Source organism: Cebus imitator, unplaced genomic scaffold, assembly GCF_001604975.1.
Source record: "Cebus imitator isolate Cc_AM_T3 unplaced genomic scaffold, Cebus_imitator-1.0 Scaffold595, whole genome shotgun sequence".
NCBI lineage: Eukaryota > Metazoa > Chordata > Mammalia > Primates > Cebidae > Cebus > Cebus imitator.
This window is the reverse complement of record NW_016107910.1, coordinates 936,184-942,534: the sequence shown is the minus strand read 5'-3', so window position 1 is coordinate 942,534 and position 6,351 is coordinate 936,184.

The window sequence follows — 6,351 nt, the reverse complement described above, 5'->3', positions numbered from 1 at the left end:
AGAAACCTAAGAGAGAAAGGAAGAGAGAGAGGGGAAGAAAATAAGAATAAGAGAGAAAAAAATGTAAACCCCTAGAATCAATAGTAAATGGCCTAGCTGCTAGAAACCTCTGAGATTAAACTCAGTCCTTGGGAAACTCTAAGTCATTCCAAGCATAAATTCCTGGCTTGGTTAGTTAGGTCAACAAGCTGCAGTCATCATATATTCTAGAATGATATGAGGAAGCTCAGTTCAGATTTTGGGGATATAAAAGAAGGAAATCGCTAGAAGTAGCAGTCATATACTTCCTTTATGACAGCTGCTAGGTCCTGCCTGGACAGATGTACATACTTTGCTATTTGCCAGTTAAAAGAACTAACCCTTTTGGCCATTTCAAACAAATGTCAAGTCTATAACTAAAACTTTTGCCTCTGCAAAATAACTCAACATACTGAGGAAAATCCACTAGAGTCCCAGAAAACTAATATCAGCAGCAAAGAATGTCACTTTAGACTGGATATCTCTCTACCAATAGCCTTTGATTTCACATGATCAGACCAGAATAAAGATACCCAATTCTGCATTTGTTGGTCAGGAGTTATTAGGTAATTCTCCATTTTCATTCACTCCAATTTCTTTAAACAATATATTTAATAATACGTGTTAATAGAGAAATTATTTTCAAAACATAAACATCAGGGCATTAAACAGATTTCAGTAATCCAAAAGCAAAGTAGACTTAGCTTTCAGGTTAAGAGATTGTGGTTGCAATTAAAGTTTTTGGGTGTCACAGTTTTGCCTTAAACTTTCCATTAAGTTATTGCAAGTGTTGTAAATTGTATATTTTGGCATAATCAGATATCTCTTTTTGGTTTGAATAGTAAATGATATTAAGTTTCACCCTACTTAATATTAGCAATGGGTTTATATTTACTTTAATTATTCAAAAGATAATGGCTTATCTGTAACCATGGTTTCAGCATTATTTTTTGAGTGACTACTATGTGCTTAGCACTGTTCCAATAATAGTGATGCAGCAGAAAATTGAACAAACAAAGTGCCTGCTCACAAATAACTTTCATTTTAACGTGGAAACAAAGACAATGCACAAATAAAAGTACAGTCAGCCCTCCATATCCAAGAGTTTAACATCCATAGCTTCAAACAAATAGAGATAAAAAATATTTGAAAAAAATGTATCTGTAGTGAATATGTATAGACTTTATCCTTTGTCATTATGTCCTCAACTATATACATAACATTTATTTTGTATTAGTTTTTATAAGTAATCTAGAGATTACTAGATTAGTTCAAACTACTGGAGAATGTGCACAGGTTATATGCAAATACTATACCATTTTACTTCAGAAACTTGAGGATTCGTGGATTACAGTATCAGCAGGATGTCCTGAAACCAATCCCCCATGGATACCAAGGAATGACTGTCTAGACAAATTTCAGATGGTTACAAATGTCAAGAAGAAAATTTAAAAAGATAATAAAATAGAGTTGAACACTACTACAGATGGTTACAGGATGTAACTCCATGTAAATGACATTGGCATAAACAAAGAACCATCCAAGAAAAATGTTGGTGAAGAGCAGTCTAGACAGAGAGAACAGAAACTGAAAAGGTCACAAGCCAAGAATGAACTTCTTGTGTTTGAGAAAAAACAGGAAGCATTTGTAGCAGAAATATTGTAGGTGAGGGAGAAGGTGGGATATGATGGGTGTGCAGAGGTAGGCAAAGGTCAAATTATGTAGGACTATGATATGCTGTTTACATTTAATTATAAATGCAATGGTTTTAAAGGCCAGTGTTTTAAGCAGAGGAGTGAAAACTCTTATTTACAATTTTAAAATACTGGATTGGATTCTTTGTGGGTAGAAGATTGCAGGGGAAGGAATAAAAGCAGGAATACCACTTAAGGGGTTTTCCAGCCATTCTGGAAGGGATAATGGTAGTCATGGAGATGATAACAAGTTTTGAAGTTAGAGCAAATTAAATTTGTCTTAGTCCACTAGACTTGGGCTTTTCAACAAAATGTCTTACACTGGGCTGCTTTTAACCAACAGAAATTTATTTCTCATGGTTCTGAAAGCTGTGAAGTCCAAGATCAAGGTGCTGGCTGATTCGGTCTTTGGTGAGGGTCCAATATCTAATTTAGAGATGATTCCTTCTCAGTGTGTCCTTACATGGTAAAAGAAAAGAAGGGTGTCTCTCAGACATCCCTAAGAAGTTTTGCTTTCTTAATTGACAAATATTAATTGTGTATATTTTTGAGGTAAAATGTGATGTTATGATATATTTATACATTGTGAAATAATTAAATCAAGCTAATTAAGATATTCATCACCTTGCATACCTATTATTTATGGAGAGAACATTTAAAATCTATTCTTTTAGCAATTTTGAAATATATGATATTATTATTAGCTATAGTAAATATGCTGTGCAATAGATCATTAGAACTTACAGTATTCCTAATTTCTAATGGAAAGTTTTTTGGAGGTCTGCTGGCAAGATAGACAAATAGGAAGAGCTCCAGTCTGTAGTTCCCAGCAAGATCAATGTAGAAGGTGGGTGATTTCTGCATTTCCAACAGAGGTACATGGTTCATCTCATTGGGACTGGTTAGACAGTGGGTGGAGCCCATGGAGGGTGAGCCAAAGCAGAGTGGGGCATTGCCTAACCTGGGAAGTGCAAGGGGTCAAGAAATTTTTCTCTCCTAGTCAAGGGAAGCCATGAGAGACTGTAACGAGAGGAATGGTGCACTCTGGCCGAGATACTGTGCTTTTCTCATGGTCTTTGCAACTGGCAGACCAGGCAATTCCCTCTGGTGCCTAAGCCACCAGGGTCCTGGGTTTCAAACACAAAATGGGTGGCCATTTGGGAAGACACTGAGCTAGTGGCAGGAGTTTCTTTTGTTTTGCTTTGCTTGTTGTTTTCATACTCCAGTGTCACCAGGAATGCCAGCGAGACAGAACCCTTCACTCCCCTGGAAGGGGGCCAGAAGCCAGGGAGCTAAGTTGTCTGGCCCAGTGGGTCCTACCCCTATGTAGAACAACAAGCTAAGATCCACTGGCTTGAAATTCTTGCTACCAGCATAGCATTCCGAGGTCGACCTGGAATGATCAGGCTTGGTTGGGGGAGGAGCACCACCATTGCTGAGGCTTGAGTACGTGGTTTTACCCTCACAGTGTAAACAAAGCGATCAGGAATCTAGAAAAGGGTGGAGCCCAACACAGCTCAGCAAGGCCTCTGCTGCCAAACTGCTTGTCTAGATTCCTCCTCTCTGGGCAGAGCACCTCTGAAAAAAGGCAGCAGCCTGAGTAAGGGACTTATGGATAAAACCCCCATCTACCTGGAACAGAGCATCTGTGGTAAGGGGTGACTGTGAGCACAGCTTCAGTAGACTTAAATATTCCTGCCTGACAGCTCTGAAGGGAGCAGCGAATCTCTCAGCACACTGTTTAAACACTGATAAGGGGCAGGCTGCCTCCTAAAATGGCTCTTTGTGCCCTGTGTATCCTGACTGGGAGATACCTCCCAGTAGGGGCTGAGAGACTCCTCATACAAGAAAGTTCTGGCTAGCATCTGGTGAGTGCCCCTCTTGTACAAAGCTTCTAGAGGAAGAAACAGGAAGCAATCTTTGCTGTTTTGCAGCCTCCACTGGTGCTGGTGATACCCAAGCAAACAGAGTCTGGAGGCCTCCAGCAAACTCCAGAGGGGCCTGATGATTAGAAAGAAAACTAACAAACAGAAAGGAAGAATATCAATATCAACAAAAAAGGATGTCCACTCAGAGACACCATCTGAAGGTGACCAATATTAAAGACCAAAGGTAGATAAATCCATGAAGTTGGGGAGAAACCACCACAAAAAGGCTGAAAATTCCAAAAACCAGAACCCCTCTTCTCCTCCAAAGGATCACAACACCTCACCAGCAAGGGAAAACAAACTGGACAAAGAATGAGTTTGACGAATTCACAGAAGTAGGCTTCAGAAGGTGGGTAATAACAGACTCCCCCAAGCTAAAGGACCATGTTCTAACCCAATGCAGGGAAGATAAGAACCTTGAAAAAACATTAGACAAATTGCTACCTAGAATAACAAGTTTAGAGAAGAACATATATGACCTGATGGAGCTGAAAAACACAGCACAAGAACTTAGTGAAGCATACAGAAGTATCAATAGCTGAATCAATCAAGTGGAAAAAGAATAGAAGAGATTGAAGATCAAATCAATGAAATAAAGTGACAAGACAACATTAGAGAAAAAAAGACTAAAAATAAATGAACAAAGCCTGCAAGAAATATGAGATTATGTGAAAAGACCAAATCTACATTTGATAGGTGTACATGAAAGTGACAGGGAGAATCAAACCCAGTTGGAAAACATTCCACAGGATATTATCCAGGAGAACTTCCTCAACCTAGCAAGGCAGGCCAACATTCACATTCAGGAAATACAGAGAACACAGAGAACACCACAAAGATACACCTCAGAAATAGCAACCCCAAGACACATAATCATCAGATTCATGAAGGTTGAAATGAAGAAAAAAGTGTTAAGGGCAGCCAGAGAGAAAGGTTGGGTTACCCACAAAGGGAAGCCCATAAGACTAACATCAGATCTCTTGGCAGAAACCCTACAAGCCAGACGAGAGTAGGGGTCAACAATCAACATTCTTAAAAAAAAAAAAAAAATCAACCTAGAATTTCATAGCCAGCAAAAATAAGATTCATAAGCAAAGGATAAATAAAATACTTTACAGACAAGAAAATGCTGAGAAATTTTGTCACAACCAGGCTTGTCTTACAAGAGTTCCCGAAAGAAGCAATAAATTTGGAAAGAAACAAACAGTACCTGTCACTGCAAAAACATAATAAATTGTAAAGGCTATTGACACTATGAAGAAACTGCATCAACTAACAGGCAAAATAACCAGCTAACATCATACTTACAGGATCAAATTCACCCATAACATTAACCTTAAATGGAAACAGGCTAAATGCCCCAATTAAAAGACACAGACTGGCAAATTGGATTAAGAGTCAGTCCTCATTGGTGTGCTGTATTCAGGTGACCCAACTCACATGCAAAGATATAACATAGGCTCAAAATAAAGGGATGGAGAAAAAATTACCAAGCAAATGGAAAAAAAAAAAAAAAAAAGAGGAGGGGTTGCAATTCTAACCTCTGTTAAAACAGACTTTAAACCAACAAAGATCAAAAAAGACAAAAAAGGCATTACATAATGGTAAAAGTACCAATGCAACAAGAAGAACTATCCTAAATATATAGGAACCCAATACAAAAGGGCCCAGATTCATAAAGTAAGTTCTTAGAAACTTACAAAGAAACTTAGATTCCCACATAATAATAACAGGAGATTTTAAGACCCCACTGTCAACATTAGACAGATCAAGACAGAAAATTGACAAGGATATTCAGGACTTGAACTCAGCTCTGCACCAAGCATATCTAACAGACATCTACAGAACTCTCCAACTAAAATCAACAGAATACATATTCTTCTCAGCACCACATCACACTTATTCTAGAATTGACCACATAATTGGAAGTAAAGCACTTCTCAGCAAATACAAAAGAATGGAAATCATAACAAACAGTGTCTCAGACCACAGTGCAATCAAATTAGAACGCATGCTTCCAGTTTTTGCCTATTTGGTATAATATTGGCTGTGGGTTTGTCATAAATTAACAAACTCACTCAAAACCAAACAACTACATGGAAACTGAACATCTGCTCCTGAATAACTACTGGGTAAATAACAAAATTAAGACAGAGATAAATATGCTTTTTGAAATCAATGAGAACAAAGACACAACATGCCAGAATCTCTAGGACACCTTTAAAGCAGTGTGTAGAGGAAATTTATAGCACTAAACACCCACGAGAGAAGGCAGGAAAGATCTAAAATTGACATCCTAAAGTCACAATTAAAAGAACAAGAGAAGCAAGTGCAAACAAATTCAAAAGCTAGTGGAAGACAAAAAATAACTAAGATCAGAGCAGAAATGAAGGAGATAGAGACAGAATAAACCCTTCAAAAAAATCAATGAATTCAGGAGCTGGTGTTTTGAAAAGATCACTAAAATAGATAGACTGCTAGCAAGACTAATAAAGAAGAAAAAAGTGAAGAATCAAATAGATGCAATAAAAAAATAATAATAAAGAGGATATCACCACCAATCCCATAGAAATACAAACTTCCATTAGAGAATACTATAAATACCACTATGCACATAAACTAGAAAATCTAGAAGAAATTGATAAATTTCTGGGCACATACACCCTCCCAAGACTTAACCAGGAAGCAGTTGAATCCCTGAAGAGACCAAT